The sequence below is a fragment of the Pongo pygmaeus genome, chromosome 14, assembly GCF_028885625.2.
Source record: "Pongo pygmaeus isolate AG05252 chromosome 14, NHGRI_mPonPyg2-v2.0_pri, whole genome shotgun sequence".
NCBI lineage: Eukaryota > Metazoa > Chordata > Mammalia > Primates > Hominidae > Pongo > Pongo pygmaeus.
Genome location: NC_072387.2, coordinates 60,457,098 through 60,475,892, shown reverse-complemented (window position 1 = coordinate 60,475,892; position 18,795 = coordinate 60,457,098). Strand labels below are relative to the sequence as shown.

General features: G+C 45.3%; 1 protein-coding gene across 2 annotated transcripts in view; it reads left to right on the top strand.

The window, feature by feature from the left end:
• Window positions 1–18,795, top strand: part of ATP7B (ATPase copper transporting beta) — a 217,646-nt gene that overhangs the window by 105,402 nt on the left and 93,449 nt on the right. The window lies entirely within an intron of this gene.

Genomic DNA, 18,795 nt, shown 5'->3' with positions numbered 1-18,795 from the left:
AGGCACTATGGTCAGCGAGAAGGCAGGAGGGATGGAAAAACATGGGCAAGAGCCTTTACGGTGGTTTCCATGGGAAGGAATGAGTGAGGCAAGATGAGCACGGTTAAGGTTAGCTATTATAGTTTGAGTAATTTCAGCAGGCTCTGGGTATAGGGGCTGTCCCTAGTTGTCTTGTACCTGGCCCTGGGGTGCTTAGGGCAGAGGAATAGTGGCCTAGAGTGTGTGAGTCCTGTGGAAGGCTGATAAAGTAGGTAGCTGGGGGCATGAGCTCTGGACTGGTTAGTTTGTGTGTGAAAAGCACGCTCAAGGGCAAGTTGTTTACTGTCTCTAGGAATTGGCTAACCCTGGGAGGGACAGGCCTGCCAAGGTCAGCAAGGCCCTAGATGTCGGAAGTGTCAGAATACATAAAAAAACATGGTTAATATGGTATCAGAGCTTCTGTCTTCATGTGGCCTCTCATGAAGGGCTCTAGAGTGAGCTCCCTTAGGGGATGTCAAAGGCCGTTCAAGACAGCAGAAGCCACAAGGCCATGTAAAGCCTCAGCTTGGAAGTTATGCAACATCACTTCTGCTGCATCCCATGGATCAAAGCAAGTCACAGATATGCCCCAGATCCCTGCTCACGTTGAGAGGAGAGGAACATTAACTATGTGGGAGGGGAGGGTCATTGCAGTTGTTTTTGCAAACAACCTGCTACAGAAGTGTGGCTTCAAAGCACTGCAAAGGCCTTTCTGAACAGACCAGATCAAATAGGAAGAGCAGAAAGAAGTTGAGTTCCAGCTCGTTTGTCTTTGCTAGTGTGGAGTCAGGGTATAGCTTCCCTTTCACTGTTGGTTCCCAGCATCAAGGGTCAGTTGGGTGTTTGTCCAGGAGCCTGCAGGGACTGTTTGTACTTTTAGAGGAGGGTTGGCGTGGCTTTGGGTTGCTGCCTCTGAAACTGCCCCAGGGCCTGGGATCCCGGGGAGTGCCTGCCTGTGCTGGCAGGGAGCCCAGGCCTGTTTGCAAACTGTTTGAATGCCTCAGGGTCAGGGTCTCTCATGGACGTATTATTTTCTTATCAGGAGTTAAAATAACTCTAGACCTTCTCCTATAGAAATGCAGATGCTTTATTACAATGAAAGTACCATTTGTAAAGCATATGCAATTAGGCCAATAACAACCAACATTTACTCCCCACTTTAGGGCCCATGAAGCACTTTCTCATATGTTCTTCCTTGTTCTCACAGTCACCTGTGGTTAGGCCTCATTATCCTAGTTTTTCATATGAGAACACTGAAGCTCTAGGGGCTCCCTGTCTTGGTGGGGGCTCAGAATTGGCTTGGGGCCCTAGGAGTTGCCCTGGGCCCAAGGGTGGAGCTATGGGACCCCTACAAAGCCTGCCTCGTTTCAGTGAATCCCTTCTCTCCCCGATAACTGCTCATTCTGTGTGGCTGCACTCATTAGATTATTTCACCCTTTGAATTAGATGCCTCGAGGAGTTCCCTTAGCGGTCTAAGTTAGCCTTTGCAGGGGTTACTGACACCCCCAGGTACAGCCCAGCCCTGCATGCTGCTCTTTGCTCCAGGGACCCCAGCCTGGTCCACCATTTGCTAGGAGAAGATTTCAGTCCCTCCAGAGCACACAGCCTGTGAGGTGCCACACTGGCTCCCAGAGCCTGAGCCCCAAGTCACCACTGGGTACAGTGCACGTTCCTCTGCTGTGCAGTGGTGGAGCTTCATCCTGATGAGTCATTTGTTCTGCGTCTAGGTGTCTCAGCGAGACTCCTACCTGTCTGCTTCAGAGCCCCAGGTGAAGCCTTCATTCTCAATCCGACTGGGGAAGAGAATGCGGCATCACAGCTGAGTTGCTCTCCAACATAGAACCACGGGGCATTGTCCTAAGACACATGCTGACATTAACCAAGGCTAATGAGGCAGAGCCTCTCATAATAGCATTCTGTTTCTTTGGAAACCAAGGTGTAGTTTTTTAAGTGTCTCACGGCCCTTGATCACAATTTGCATTTCCTAGCACTTATTCTACCATTTTTACGGGGACCTGTGGCAGGCGGACGGGCTCGGGCAGCTTCCCTGCAGGATTCCACTTCCTGCTTGGGTCGACCCTGCTGCTGCGAGGGAGGGCTTGCCCCTTGCCTCCCTGCTCTCTGGGTGTTTCCTTTGTGAAGGGAGGGACCTGGCATGCTAGAAAACATCTCAAAGCCCTGCTGAAGAGGAACTCCGGCTTCCCTTGGGATGCCCTGAAGAAGGTGCTTTCCAAATGAGAGGGCCTCAGGAGGGCAGTGGCATCTCCGTGACTGGGTGAGTCAGGTGCGGCTCTAGCCGAGGTGAGTGGGACCTGCCGTGTCCGAGGTGGTGACAGCAGGCACTGAGACTGATCCGTAATCATGGCTCTCTGAGGTTGTTGCTCTGAAGTCCTGCCTCTAGGCCCTCGTCCAGTGTCGTGACAGCTCTTTTCTCTGGAAGAGGGAGGACAGTCTCTCTCCCTGCACGAGCTGCCTTCAGCCTGACATTTCTTCTCCTGCTTAGGGCTGTTCTCTGTTGACTGCTTCGCGTTGTCTGCTGTTTTTCTTAGCTCAATGCTTCTCAAGGAGGGTGCTGTTGACCTCCCCCAGGAGCATTTGGTAATGTCCAGAGATATTTTACACAGTAACTACTGGAGGTGTGCTACTGACGTCAAGTGGGTGGAGGCCAGGGATGCTGCTAAACACCCCACAGCACACAGGACAGACCCCCACAACAATTATCTATTCCAAAATGTCAGTACTAATGAGGTTAAGAAATCCTACTAATGATGATGTTCCCCTACCTGGTAAATAAAATTCAAGGTTCTCAGCCTCCACATCAGTACAGAATGAATGTCTCTTAATTGAAATGCTTGGAGCCAGAAGTGTTTTAGATTTAGGATTTTGGAATATTTGCATTATATTTGCTGGTCGAGCATTCCCAAACTGAAAATCTAAAATCTAAAATGCTCCAATGAGCATTTCCTTTGAGCATGACTTTGAGCATCATGTTGATACTCAAAAAGTTGCAGAATTTGGAGCATTTCAGATTTTTGGATTGCTCAACCTGTGTTTTTCACAATATCTTGAAAACGGACCATGCTTATCTTTTCTCTTTTGATCTAGAGCCTCCTTCTTTTCCACGTCCATACCATGAATTCCTATTCAAGCCCAGAGAAAATTATTCATTACTACTATGCATTAGCTGCTGAAGGCCAGGTGATGTTTTCCCAGATCTGACTCATCATGATCATGATAATCATTATCACTGTCATCATCATCATCAACAATTACCTTTGGGTCATCATAAGAATTGCATATAAGCTAGCCACCAAGCAGTCATCAGTCATCTGCCTTCAGCCCAGTGCTACCTTAATTCAGTTTCTGTCATCATGTATTTCTTAATTTCAAAAAAAGCAGCAGCACTAAATCTGGTCCATGGGCTCATTAACATCATCATCATCATCATCATCATCATCATCAACATCACCATCACCATCATTGTCATCATCACTGCAAACCAGGCAACAAGCAGTCATTAAGCTCATGCTGATTCTGATGCTGATGGTGAATGAGAAGCAGCACTGCAGAAAACCACCTCACTCCTAGCATCCCAGGGCCACAGGTGCTCTGTGTTAGGTTGAGTGTTCACTTGTTCAGTGTGAATGTATTTTTGTTAAGAGTTATTGGCATCTGAGTTTCTGGTGACCAGATGCTTCTTTCTAAACACACACACACACACACACACACACACACACACACGGAAGACTGTTGGAGAAACCCAAATGGTGTCATGGGGGGCAGGTGTGAGAAGACGCTTTGGTTGCGCAACCAGGTATGATTCTGCCAGAGCAAAAGACCCTATATGGTTCTCTTTTCTGCCCCAGCACTGCCTCATTATGGCTATGATAGGTTTATTGAAGCTAAAGTTTGGGCATTCTGGGGCAGCCTTTGCCCCACACCCACACAAGTCTTTTTCATTTTTCAGTTGCCACTGAAGTCTGGAAATAGCACTCTGCCTTTTCCTCTGGCCCATAGAAACTGGACTTCTGGGTGTTTAACTTAGCATCTGACTCCATTAGATGCTCAGGGCCTCCTGCACTTACACCTAGGGATAGGGGAAAGGGGTGTTCTGGGGAGAATAGGGGGAGCAGTTTGCCCTCTATTTGGTGGCTTTCCCTGTACAGTGGAGAGAGCAGCCAGAACCTGAAGTGACAACTGAGACATTGTCATCTGACATAGAGTCTCTCTTCCCTCCCTGACCTCATTCGTGTGCCGCCTCTCCCGCCCTCCCACTTCCAACAGCGCACTTAGGAATGAGTTATGAAGTGTCTTATTGGAAACCAAGGCCTGAATAGCAATGAAGGGAAGACACTATAGTTAGTTATTATTGATCATCTCTACCTGCACTTTCTATATTTGCAAGCACTTTTTGGGACTTAGTGAGTAATAAATAAAGTGTCTCTAGATTACCTTGCTGCTTCCCACTGCTGCTGCCTTGTGCATGCAGTTCTAGTTGTGTACCTCCTGGATACACACGCTAAGGAGGTGAGACCTTCAAAAGAAGTGCAAAATATTTCCACAATTGTGTTTGTGTACAAACTGACCTGTCAAAACCAAAACTATATTTAGGTAGATTATAATCAACACCCCCAGTGGATGCTATTGGTGCCTTGCCCAGGGCCCCTTTACCAGGCAGATGCACTCATCTCCCAGCTTTGAGTATTGCTCACCGCAGCCGCCTACTTCCTGAAGAATTGCCCTTGCAGAGCAGAAGCCACCATGCTAGAAAGTTATCCACTCCCTCGGCATGCCATAGCCAATAACTGATTGCTGTCAGGGCTGTGTTAGTTATCTGTTTCTCAAAATAAATTACTCCAAAACTTAGTGCCTTAAACGGACAATGAATATTTGTTATTTCACTGTCTGTGTGGGTCAGGGATTTGGGAGCAGCTTAGCAGAATGGTTCCAGTTTGGGTTTCTCAGGAGGTTGCCCACAGACTGTCCATCAGGGCTGCAAGTGACCTGCAGGCTTGACTGAGGCAGGGGGCCTTGCTTCTGGGGTGGCTCACTGGCCTGGCTGGCAAGGCGGGGCTGGTTGTTGGCAGAATGCTCAGTCCCTCTAACCATGGGACTCTCCCAAGTTCAGCTTCTAGAGTAGCTATGATAATAACATACTTCCTATAAAACTTATATTCTAAAATATATTTAATAAAATAACTTTCCTCTAATTTTTAAATCTGCAACATTTCAGCAGTTCATTTTAGACATTCAGAGGCTGAACATTTTAGATTCTGGTTCTAAAGGCATGTGGATGCCCTCAACATCAATAGCAGCAGCTAGTAATTCCCAAAGCTTTTCCAGGCACCAGGCTGTGAGAAGGGCAAAATGTGTTGTGATTCTGTTGAAGCAATGCCCACCACCCCTTCAGTCCCACACTGAAAATGTAACAAGGCAACTGGGAAACTGTCTTCAACATCAGTGCTTTTTTTCATTTTGTTTCTCTTGATTTTTACATCTTATAAAACAGAGAATCTACCTATATTTATTCTTTCATCCAGTGCACGTTGGCTTCTGACATCACCCCTGAAATGGCTTCTCCAGAGGTCTGCAGTAACACCCCCCTGATACCACATCCCAAGTGATTCTTTTCAGTTTTTTTATTACATGACCTTTCCATGGAGCTTGACCCCAGTGGATAACTTCCCAAGCTCCTCCTTCTTGAAACTGTACTCTCTTGGATTTTGAACTTGGATGACAGAGTGAGAAAGGCCTGGCGTGTTTGCTCTGGACTGGGTAACCCAATGGAGCTATGTGGATTTTCTGCACAAATTTCGTATGTAAACACACCCAATGGGTCTTCTGCCCAGAGGATTATAGCTAGGCTGGGCTGGAGGTAGGGAAAGCAGGGAGGAGGCTACGTGTTGTGGGAGGAGGCTGATAAAGCCTGAACTGGGGGAGGCAGTGAGCCTTAGGAGAGCAGGTATTTCTAGATACTTAGGAGAGCCACTGTCACAGAGCTTTGTAAAGGGACTTTGGATGGAGTGGGCACTGGGGGAGGGCAGAAAGGAAAATAGAGGCACTGAAGATGTGTTCAGGCTTCTCCGAGGGTAGTTAGTAATGCCATTGACCCAAGTAAACTGATGTGTTTCTGTGTTTTTGTTGGATTCTTCTTCGTTTTTGACTTTCCTTGGCTATATGAATTTCCAGAAGTACCTGTTCCAGGGGCAACTGACAACTGAGAGGGGCGTGAGGCGTGGGAGGGCGGGTGGGGCACAGGCAGCTCCACCGGGCGCCACCCCTCCAGCAGGAGTGGTTTCTTTATATGTACCAGGGATATTTCTGCATTGAACTCTAGACCACGTGGAACTTCGCTTTTTAGCAGGTCAAATGCTAGGTACAACTTTCTAGCTGGGCCAGATGCAGCCACACTCAGGAACCATGCTTCATTAAAGTGTGTGTGGACCCAGGTTCTCTTCCTTCACAATTTTGTGAGTAGAAATGCGGTTGTGTGGACATTAACATCACAAATCCGAGAAGGCTGGGCCTCACTTAAAAAAAAAAAAAGTTTTATTGAGATATAATTCACGTCATAGATTTCACCCCTCTAAAGTTTATAATTCAGTGGTTTTTGGTATAGTCATAGAATTGTGCAACCATCACCACTTTAAAATTTTAGAACATTTTCACCACCCTTCTCTCCCACAAAACTCTGTACTCATTAGGAGTCATGCCTTACTCTTTCCTGACAACCTTGTATCTACTTTTTGTCTCTACAGAATTGTCTATTCTGAGCATTTCCTATAAATGGAACCATAAAACGTGTGGCTTTTTGTGTCTGGCTTCTTATACTTAGCATAATGATTTAAAAGTTCACCCGTGTTGTCGCATGTATCAATAATACATCATTCATTTTTATTGCTGAATAATAATCCATTTTATGGATATATCACATTTTGTTTGTCCATTCATTCGTTGATGGATGCTTGGGTTGTTTCCATTTTTTTGGCTATTATGAATAGTGCTGGCATGAACATTTGCATACAAGTCTTTGTGTGGACATATATTTCATTTCTCTTGGAGAGACACCTGGGAGTGGAATTGCTAGGCTATTATGGTAACTGTATCTTTACATTAACATTGAAGAACTGACACATGGGCTGCATCTTTTTTCTGATCCCATCAATGATGCATGAGAGTTCCAATTTCTCCACATCCTCACCAACATTGTTATTGTCTGTCTTTTTTATTTCAGTGCATATGAAGTGGTATGTCATTGTGGTTTTGATTTGTACTTCCTTGATGATTAATGGTGTTGAGCATCTTTCCATGGTCATTTGTATATCCTCTTTGGAGAAATGTCTATTTAACTCATTTGCTTATTTTTAAATTGGGTTGTCCTTTTATTGTAGATTTGTAAGAGTTATTTATTCTGGACTCCAGTCCCTTATCAGATCTATGACTTGCAAGTATCTTCTCCCATTTTGTGGCTGTCTTTTAACTTTCTTGATTATGTGCTTTAAAGCACAAAAGATTTTTATTTTGAAGAAGTCCAGTTTACATTTTTTTTCTTTTTTTGCCTATGATTTCAGTGTCTATCTAAGAAACCATTGCCTAATTCAAGGTATAAAGATTTATTCCCAGGTTTTCTCCTAAGAGTTCCATAGTTTTAACTCTTGCATGTAAGACTATGACCCATATTGAGTTAATTTTTGTATGTGGTTTGAAATAGGAGTCCAACTTCATTCTTTTGTAGGTGAATATCCAGTTGTCCCAGCACCACTTATTGAAAAGACTATTCATTTCCCATATGATTGCCTAGGCTTGTCTAAATCAATTGTCCATAAAAGTAAGGATTTATTTCTATTCATAATTTAATAAAAATGTAGTTCTATTCCATTAAACTACATGTCTAGCCTTTTCTAGTGCCATGCGGTCTTAATTACTATAGCTTTGCATTAAGTTCTGAAATTGGGAAACTTGAGTCCTCCAATTTTGTTGTAAGATTGTTTCGGCTATTCTGGATCCCTTGCATTTTTATATGAATTTTAGGGTCAGTTTGTCAATTTCTACATAGAAGCCAGATAACATTTTTGAGAGGATAATGTTGAATCTGTGCATCAATTTGGGAAATATTGCCATCTTAATACTTAAGTCTTCTGATTCATGAAGATGGCATGTCTTTCCACTTATTTAGGCCTTCTTTAATTTCTTTCATGATATCTTATAATTTTTAGTGTATAAGACTTGCATTTTCTTTGCAAGTGCCAAATGTTGCTGATTAGAACTACACTGGAAAAAGTTGCTATACCCTTTTTCAGGTTTTTACTACTGTTTTTAATTGACACATAATAACTGTATATATTTATGGGATACAGTGTGATTATGAAGCCTTGCACCTATGTTGTTTATCTCAAGTATTTTTTCTTCTAGATGTTATTGTAAATTGTTTCCTTGATTTCATCTTCAGATTATTCATCGCTAGTATATAGAAATACAATCGATTTTTTGTATATTGACCTCATATCCTGCAACTTTACTGTAGTTGTTTATTGGTTCTGAAAGCGTTTTTTATGGATTTTCCAGATAAGAGATTATACCATCTGTGAATAGAGATAGTTTCATTTACTTACCATTATTCTTACTAAATGAATCAATAAGTAAGAGCTGTGGGAGTAAGACATGCAGTCTAGACAGTCTCTGGAAGGTGGCCTTGAGAAGGCCAGCAGTGATCAGCGGTGGATGAGAACAGGTTTAGTACTGTGAGATTGGAGCGGGGATTGAGGCAGAGAAAGTGAGGAGGAATGATAGGCAGGTACAAGGTAGAATCAAGTGAGTGGTGGATCAGGAAATCCTAGACAACAGGTTGCCGGTGGCACAGTCATTTTTATTACCCTTTTAGCATGCTGGGTGCCTCTCCTGGAACACATTTAAAGGACCCAAAGGACTCCTTCCAGCAGTGCCATCGTAGCAGGAAAAAGATGTAAGTCTAAGCCATTCTTGTTGGCTTTGTGCAGCCAGGATAGGCTGTGAAATAGGCAAAGGGCAGAAGAGGAGAGAGAACTAACACTTATTATCTAGTATGTGCCAACATTTTGCATATATTGTTTAGTTTAACCCTTATAGTGCTCCTACTTTTGCAAATGTGAATCTGATGTTTGTTTTGTATAACATTCAGAAAATGCATGATATTTATGTAGTGGTAGCTGCCATCACACCATAAGTCAGTTGCCCATTTCTCCATCCATGAGGCAGCCATCCTCTCTATTATAAGGAGCTCATTTCTCAATTAGTTCTTTGAAAACTGAAAAGCTTGTAGATATAGAACAATATCCTGCATTAGTGATTCTTAACCAGGAGTGTGTTAGGAGAAAACTCCCCAGGAGTTTCTTGTATTTCTGCATGTTTATGAGCAGGGGCACTGCACTTTTGTTCTAGTTATCTTTTTATTTTATTTTATTTATTTATTTATTTATTTTTTGAGATGGAGTCTCACTGTGTTACCAGACTGGAGTGTAGTGGTGCAATCTCTGCTCACTGCAGCCTCCGCCTCTGAGGTTCAAGCGATTCTCCTGCCTCAGCCTCCCAAGTAACTGGGACTACAGGTGCACGCCACCACGCCCAGCTAATTTTTCTATTTTTAGTAGAGATGGGGTTTCACCATGTTGGCTAGGATGGTCTTGATCTCTTGACCTCGTGATCCACCCACCTCAGCCTCCCAAAGTGCTGGAATTACAGGCATGAGCCACCACGCCCAGCCCTTTTTTTTTTTTTTGAGATGGAGTCTTACTCTGTCACCCAGGCTGGAGTGCAATGGCGCGATCTCAGCTCACTGCAACCTCCACCTCCTGGGTTTAAGCAATTTTCTTGCGTCAGCCTCCCGAGTAGCTGGGATTACAGGCATGCACCACCACGCCCGGCTAATTTTTGTGTTTTTAGTAGAGACAGGGTTTCACCATGTTGGCCAGGCTGGTCTCCAACTCCTGACCTCAGGTGATATATCCCACCTTGGCGTCCCAAAGTACTGGGAGTACAAGTGTGAGCCACTGCTCCCAGCCTTGTTCTAGTTATCTTTTCAACTATTTTTTCAAGAAGATTATAAAGGAAATCATCTTGGCAGACAAAAATAAGAGTCCCCCTCCAGGGAAGAGAGATTTTCTTACTGTGTTTGATAATAAAGATAATGTTGGCCAGGTACAGTGGCTCATGCCTGTAATCCCAGCACTTTGGAATTCTGAGGCAGGCGGATCACTTGAGCCCAGGAGTTCAAGATCAGCCAGGGCAACACAATGAGACTCCATCTCTACCAAAAAAAAAAAAAAAAAAAAAAAAAAAGCCAGGCATGGTGGCATGCGTGTGTGGTCCCAGCTACTTTGGAGGCTGAGGTAGGATGGTTGCTTGAGCCTAGGTTAGGGCTACAGTGAGTCATGATGGCACCACTGCACTCCAGCCCAGGTGACAGAGCAAGACCCTGTCTCCAAAAAAAAAAAAAAAAAAAAAGACAATGTCTTACTATGGTGTAAAAGTTGGGCAGGTTTACCTGCAGTCCTTTCAGCCTTTCAGAAGATTTGGGTTTCTGAAACTTGGGGCTCCTCTGCTGTGATGAACCCAATGTGTAGTCTATATTCACCTGGGCCACTCTGAATCACCCCGTGGTGCCAGAGAACAAAGGGAACCAACCTGAACATGAAGTTTATGCTGCTTGCTGTGCTTTGTTTCTGACTCAGGAGTCTTGTGTTTTCTGCCAGCATACATGGAACTGCGGCAGACTAACTCCTGTCAAGGTGCTCATCTAAATCACCTGTGGGGTTTCAAAAATCCATACCTGCCCGGGCCCTACCCCAGTGATTCAGATTCAGTATGTCTGGAGTGGAGCCCAGGTACCTGGGTTCCTTTAAGTTCTCTGAATTGTCCTGAGCGCCTGACCAACTGAGGCCACTGTTCTCACAACGGTCAGGCCCCCAAGCTGACCAAACTGGCCAAGCTTCTGGCAAGGATCAGTGCACAGTTGGAAGTACTCAGCGGAGTTCTGGAGACACTGTAAGAAGACAGCTGCAGGGTTGCCTCATGGGAAGAGATGGGCCTCCTCTGGTGGTCACAACAGGCTTTGTCTGATAATCACAGCATCCCCCTCTCAGGGCATCCAGCTGGGTGCGTCGGGCTTGTGCACTGACAGCTTGAACAACCTTCCCCAGAGGGCAGTGACTGCAGAACCAGGACCTGCCATGAACATTTTAGCCAGGCTGTGAGAGGGTGCCCTCTCCTGGACATGCCGCTGCTGCTCACATAGTTCCTTCACTTAAAACTAAGTCTCTGAAATGATAAGAAAACTTCAATAATTATTCTAAAAACATGATTTGTGTTACACACACGTGTTTCTCTGTCTCATACACACACACACCCCTCTAGAGCTGTATGGCTTGTTATAGGCTTTGAAAATCTTTTATATTCACCAAGCTGTCCCCGATGGCACAGCTAGAAGGAGCTGGAGAAAAAGACAAGTCAGCCTGAAGCTTTCTTGTAGGCTGAGAGTTAAAATTTCCTGCAGATTGGCTCCTCCAGGAAGGGGATGCGGAGTGCTGGACTTTCCTGTGCCAAAGTTGAGACTGGGGCCCTGGGGTTTGCTGAACACTAATAGAATTTAGCAGACTCTTGGTCTCCCTGAAGAAAAGAGCTTTTGAAAGCAGGCATTGTCCACAGAAAAGAGATGAAGTGTTTAGGCTAAGAGGAGGAGGGTCAGGCAGCCGTTAGGAGAGGCTTGTGGTTACGTTGGTTGTTATGTGGGAAAGTTTTAAAAAAATTTAAAAGGGGAAAAAAGACCATGGCAAGAGCATCCTGAGTCTCAGGGGTTGTGTATTGGAATCTGAAAAGTGGAGAGGATATTTACCATCACAGGGGGGATGTCAGATCATGGATGTTAAGCATTTGGCGCACTGGGAACGCTCCCTACTGGTAGCTGTAAATATCATTAGCTGCATGCTCAACTGTTTTATTTTTTCCCCCATCCCAGGGCAGAGGGTGGGGGGATGTAGTCAGTGGTGTCAGGGTCTAGCTGGGAGGGGTGAGGGGACAGGAGGTTGAAGATGAGGAAATGCCTGGTCTGCTGTCTTGGTAGCCCTAGCTTCAGGCCCTGTCCCACAGGTAGATGTATAAATGTCCCAGGTGGAGCCCATAGCAAACACCCCTCTGCACCTTCCCACCAGAGTTCTTTTCAGGGCTATCCAAGAGACAGCCAGAATCCATTCCCTGCCTAAAGCACAGAGAATCTGACTTGAGCCACTGTCTTGTGGCTCGATTTTCCTGCAGTTACTACAGAGTGTGAGCCCCGTCTGTGAGGAGTATTTAGAAAACCACCTTCAGTGGCAGTTTCCCACCCCGTGATGGCAGCTGAAGAGGGCAATGCTATCAGAGCCTACGCTGGTTTTGGGCTCTCTGCAGCTCCCCACAAACCACCCCAATACCACATGCATCTCAGCCAGGCCGATCCAAGTTCCTTTTTCCTTTAAGTCAGGGGTCCCCAGCCCCTGGGCCATGGACCAGTACCTGTCCATGGCCTGTTAGGAACTGGGCCGCACAGCATGAGGTGAGTGGCAGGTGAGCAAGCAAAGCTTCATCTGTATATACAGCTGTTCCCCATCACTTAAATTACCACCTGAGCTCCACCTCCTGTCAGATCAGCAGTGGCATTAGATTCTCATAGGAGCATGAACCCTATTGTGAACTGTGCATGCCAGCGATCTAGGTTCCCCACTCCTTATGAGAATCTAACGCCTGATGATCTGTCACTGTCTCCCATGACCCCCAGATGGGACCATCTAGTTGCAGGAAAACAAGCTCAGGGCTCCCACTAATTCTACATCATGGTGAGTTGTAGAATTATTCTGTTATATATTACAATGTAATAATAATAGAAATCAAGTGCACACTAAATGTAATGCACTTGAATTATCCCGAAACCATCCCCCAGCCTGGTCCATGAAAAAATTGTCTTCCACAAAACCGGTCCCTGGTGCCAAAAACGTTGGGGACCACTGCTTTAAGCGACTGCAGGCTCCGTTTGCACATTTGGGTTTGCCCTTTTGTAAACTTCTCAGTCCTTTCACGCCTTTCCTTTGAACATCACTGGGCATCTGCTTCTCACCCTGCAGCTGTAATTTTCAGATCTACAGAACTCAGCTCCCTAGCAAAACCCCAGCCAACCACCATCGCCTCATCCCCAGCTGCAGTGATTGGCTCCAAGGGTGAATATATCACCCAAACCCAGCCAATCAGAGTCCTTTTACTGAACTTCCACATGCAGGGCTCTTCTGTCTTGGATTTTTATTAGCTGGGAGGGCATAAAGCTGGTGTTTCCTGTGCTGATGTCCCAGTCCCCTGACTCACAAAGAAAGAGTGTCTGTAGGGAGAGAGAACAAGCCCAACACACGAGGTGTGGAGAGCTGGAGAGCACTCATGCCTTTGCTTTAGTTCCTGAATCCAGTTGTGCCTGCCGCCACTTCTGTCTCTGTCCTTTCACAGTTATTTGTCCCAATACATCCCACTCCCTGCTTGATGATTTGAATTGTTGCTGACACTTTTTAATCTCTAAAGTTGTGATGACTACAAACTTGTTCCCCAAGCAGTTCTTCAATGCAGGGGGTGGTGTGTCTGTATCCGTTTAATCTCAATTTGAAGATTAGAAACTTGCTGGCCTGTCTCAGGCCTTCCAGGCTCCGTCCTGTGTGATGACTTCTCCCTTCTTTGCTCTGCATACAGCACTACTGTCTTCATCATTTATTACTATCGTTACCTTCATTATTATTTAAATCATACAAAGTTCTGCATTGAGGATTTCATGTATTATATTTGTTTTCTCCACAACAAGATGACAAACTTTTGGAATGATTTTTACGTCTTAAAAAACAGTCTTGCCACCCCGTCTGGGAAGCGAGGAGCGCCTCTGCCCGGCCGCCCTGTCTGGGAGGTGAGGAGCGCCTCTGCCCGGCTGCCCTGTCTGGGAGGTGTACCCAACAGCTCCGAAGAGACAGCGACCATCGGGAGCGGGCCATGAGGACGATGGCGGTTTTGTTGAAGAGAAGGGGGGGAAGTGTGGGGAAAGGAAGGAGAGATCAGATTGTTGCTGTGTCTGTGTAGAAAGAGGTGGGCATAGGAGACTCCATTTTGTTCTGACTAGGAGAAATTCTTCTGCCTTGGGATGCTGTTGATCTATGGCCTTTCCCCCAGCCCCATGCTCTCTGAAACATATGCTGTGTCAACTCAGGGTTAAATGGATTAAGGGCGGTGCAAGATGTGCTTTGTTAAACAGATGCTTGAAGGCAGCATGCTCTTTAAGAGTCATCACCACTCCCTAATCTCAAGTACCCAGGGGCAGAAACACTGCAGAAGGCCGCAGGGTCCTCTGCCTAGGAAAACCAGAGACCTTTATTCATGTGTTTATCTCCTGACCTTCTCTCCACTATTATCCTATGACCCTCCCATATCCCCCTCTCCGAGAAACACCCAAGAATGATCAATAAATACTTCATAAATTAAAAAAAAAAAAAAAAAATCATAACATTCAAAATTTGATTTTCTCTTCTTGTTTTGACATGATGGATATGCAAAATAAATAAAATATCACAGTATGGCACTCAAAAAAAAAAAAACAGTCTTTTCAGGACTGACCTTAATTCTGGGCACCTATCCAATAAATAATAACATTAATTAAATAAAAAACATTTTCCCAAAACACAGAACCAACTGTGTGGCCTCCTCTGAGCACGATCACATTCCCTGGTGATCGAGTCTTCAGCTGATGCTGATCATTTGAATGTTCACATTCTTAATGTGAAGAGGCCAAGCAGAAGCACATATGGTGTGAGCTAGGGGAAGGGATTTTTGTACAACTCCTCTAAAGTAAACATTGTTTTGGGGAGAATCCCAGAAAAACACACATTCATCATTGTTGCTGTTTTTTCCTGATTAGTCTCAGGACCACAGTGATTCTGAAGCAGCAGGTCCCGGTCAAGCTAAAGGAAGAGGGGGATCTGAGATTAGGGTGCAGGGGAGGAGGGAAAATACTTCAGCACAGAAACAAGGCCCAGACTTTCTAATTTGGGATGCTTTTCACATGTACTTCTTTACTGAGGGAGACAGAGCTTTTGATGCATTTAATACTGGCAAATTACTTTAAAATGGCTAAAACACAGATATAGTTTAAGCTCTCTCCTAATCCTCTAAACAAATACTTGAGAACTGCAAAGAAAGCAAACTAAGCTAATCTCCACCTGAGAAGGTCTCCTTAGTTTGACTTCTGTTCCTGTGAACCCTTGGAGAGAAGACCCTGGTACAAAGTCCTTGCCAGGGAGCTCATTGTTACTGCCAAGGACAGGTGGATGTTTAAGGAGTGAGTGCAGACAACTCAAGGAGCATGAAGGATGGATGTATGATGTTTGTCAGAAAATGGGAAGAGCTGAACAAATTAGCCAAGAACTTTTACTGGGTTCATTAACCTTTGTGTTGTAGTCAGGGTGCAGTCAAGAAAGGCAGGGAATTTCGTGGAAGGAATTTAATACAGCAGGCTAGTTAGAAGGGCATTATAAAACCGGGGGAGGGTGAGGCAACCCAGAGATTAGCAACTGCAGGAAGCCATTACCACCGCTAGGACGGAGGAACAAAGGGAGGGGACTGAGCCACCAGACCCAGGAACTGTGAGCTGGAACTCTGGAGGAGGGGCTGCATGAGATGCCACCTGAGGACCCTACGGCTGAAACCATGGGGGAAAGGCCATCATGGGGAATGGGAAATGGAAGCCAAGAAGAGGCTGTGTGATGGAGCTGGGTCCAAGGAGGAAATGTGGTCACCTACAGAGAGAGATGTAGTCACTGCCCAAGAAAAGGCTGGAAAGGGAGGTGGAGCTGGTGTATTACCAAGTTTCCCTCTTCTTCCATCCATGCCTCCATTGGCTCAATCTAACAGGAAGCAAGTGGGCACAGAAGCCATCCCCCAGCAGTACCAAGCAGAGTAGGGGAAGGTGGGTAATGGGTCTGAAAGCAAACAGATAACTTGCCCACCTTTGCCCCCTATTTTTCTGCCACACAAGTCTGCATGCTTTCGGGCACAGCAGATGTTCCAGGCTGAGATGAGATGACAATGATAATGAAAAACTGTGTACAGGGGAGTAGATGTTCCCACTTCCAGGCTTTGATAAACATAAACCAGTATATCTATTGATGGTTGACAGGAAAAGATTCCCAATCTTCCAAGAGTCTCAGATCCCACCACCCCTGAGGGGCAGAGACTAGTCCTGCTCTTCCTCAGTTTCCCCACAGTCAGCAGGTGCCACAGGAGACTCAGACGAGGCAGGGAAAGGAGAGCCTTTCAGCTCTTCTCCCTGAGCCCCATTTCCCCACCTCTTCCACATCTGGGTATGAAAATGGACCATATTGCCACTGGGAGAAAGCCAAATTCCTAAATGTGAGCTTGCATAGCATTACTAATACACCTGATCTTCAGAATTTTGGTTAACACAAGTTTACACATATTTTCAAAAAATCATTGACCTTACAAAGCTTTTATTTGATTTTCAATTCCATTCTATTGACTGCCCTTGCCCCCCTCCAACCCCCGCCGCCCAGCGGGCAAACAACCCTGATCAAGCTTACCCTTCCCTCCTCCAAATACTCTTTCCAAATACTCAGGACTAGAAGCTAGGGGTTCGAATAAAAAATGAATAAGACACAGTCCTGCCTCTTTTTCCTTCCGTTTCCCTAGAACAGTAGTTGTCCCTCTCCTGCAACCCACCCCTGCAGAATCCTTCGTGCAGATGTCATGTCACTGAGGAAAATAATACACAAAGCAGGGAAAATGAAGGTGCTGTGCTTCAGTTGGGCACAGGAGCCCCAATCCCCTCCTCACCACCTCCCCCAGCCTGGGCTCATTCTGGAAATCCCTGGACCTTTTCAAAGCAGAGTTTGCAAATTTCTGCTTCAGGGCAATTCAGTAAATGCACATAAACTCCTTAGCAAATCTGTTGGGAGATAGAACCTAAATTAGGCTTGTCATAAAAATTGCTAAACTTTACTGTTTGTGTGCCTGTTGGCTAATAGGAATCTGTCAGGTAATGGCAAATAATCTCTATTCATGGGATAAGGCTTTATAGAAAAAAAGCAAATGAAATAATTTGAAATTGATTTGTAAACTATAAGCTCTTAAAAAAAAATCAAGGCTTTTCTCTTGGTAATTTTTCTTCCTAGGCAGAAATTTCCAAGAAGATTAAAGAGAAAGGGAATGAAGGAACCTCATAATGAAGGCTTTTCCTTGATTCCAGCTGGCTGAATGATCACTGGGCTGTGGCTGCCAGCACATGCCATGTGGGTTCCAAACAGAAGCCCGTTTCTTATGTTTGTGTCTGGTACATAATCTGGCCACATCTCATGTCACAGCCCTCCTAAAAAAGATGTTACCACAGTAGCACCTTCCCTGGGCCCTCATGTTCACCCAAACAGACTTGTGTACAACATTCATGACAACAGTGGCAAACAAAAGTTCAACAAATTGAGTTTAAAGATCTAATTGGCTATTATTGGGCATTCATGCATTGAACAGTAACCTATCCAAAGATTTAAAAAAGATGAGCTGAGCAGAGGACTTTAGTTTTATAGACAGAAAAGGGCTAAAGAAGCAGAAAGAAGGAACAAGAAGCACATTAGTCAGCTCAGAGTTCCTCATGCACCTAGCACAAGTGACTCCATTCTGGTTTGGTCTGGTCTGTTGGGTCCTAGTGCAGGAGCTCCATCCAAAACACAAGCCTCCCATACATTTCATTTAACAAAAGTTTGTGTGCACTTGATTCTGTGGGGTGTCTTAGTCTTTTTGTGTTGCTATAAAGGAATACCTGAGGCTGAGTAGTTTATAAAGAAAAGAGGTTTATTTGGCTCATGGTTCTGCAGGCTGTACAAGAAGCATGATGCCAGCATCTGCTTCTGGTGAGGGTCCTGAGCTGCTTCCAATCATGGCAGAAGGTGAAGGGGAGCCAGCACGTGCAGAGATCACATGGCAGGAGAGGAAGCAAGAGAGGGAGAAAGGGGAGGGAGATGAGAGGCTCTTTTTAACAGCTAGCTCTTGTGGCAACTAACGGAGCAAGTACTCACTCACCCCTAGCCAGGGAGGGAATTAATCTATTCATGAGGGATCCACCCTTATGATGCAAACTCCTCCCTTTAGGCCCCACCTCCAATATTGGAGATCGAATTTCAGCATGAGCTTTTGGGGGATAAACCTCCCAACTATAGCAGGGGGTGTATAGACCTTGTTTCCATTAAACAACTGTAGCTCCCACCGTATTTAGAGTGCTCAAAGATGAGGACTGCATCCTTGCATTTCTAGCTCACTCTGAGCTGAGGTCCCTCACAGCCACCACCAGTGTTGCTCAGCACTCCAAGGCACTTGGACTGCGCCCCATGGAGGAGTCTTGGAGGCCCCTCCATGCACCCCGTGTTCATTGTTCCTATCCTCTTGGTCTGCCACAAGAAGATACCACAGATTGGATGGGCATGGTGGCTCATACCTGTAATCCAAGCACTTTGGGGGGCCGAGGCAGTGGATCACCTCAGGTCAGAAGTTCAAGACGAGCCTGACCAATGTGGAGAAACCTTGTCTCTACTAGAAATACAAAATTAGTCGGGCGTGGTGGTGCATGCCTGTAATCTCAGCTACTCGGGAGGCTGAGGTAGGAGAATCGCTTGAACTCAGGAGGCGGAGGTTGTGGTGAGCCGAGTAGCACCATTGCACTTCAGCCTGGGCAACAAGAGCAAAACT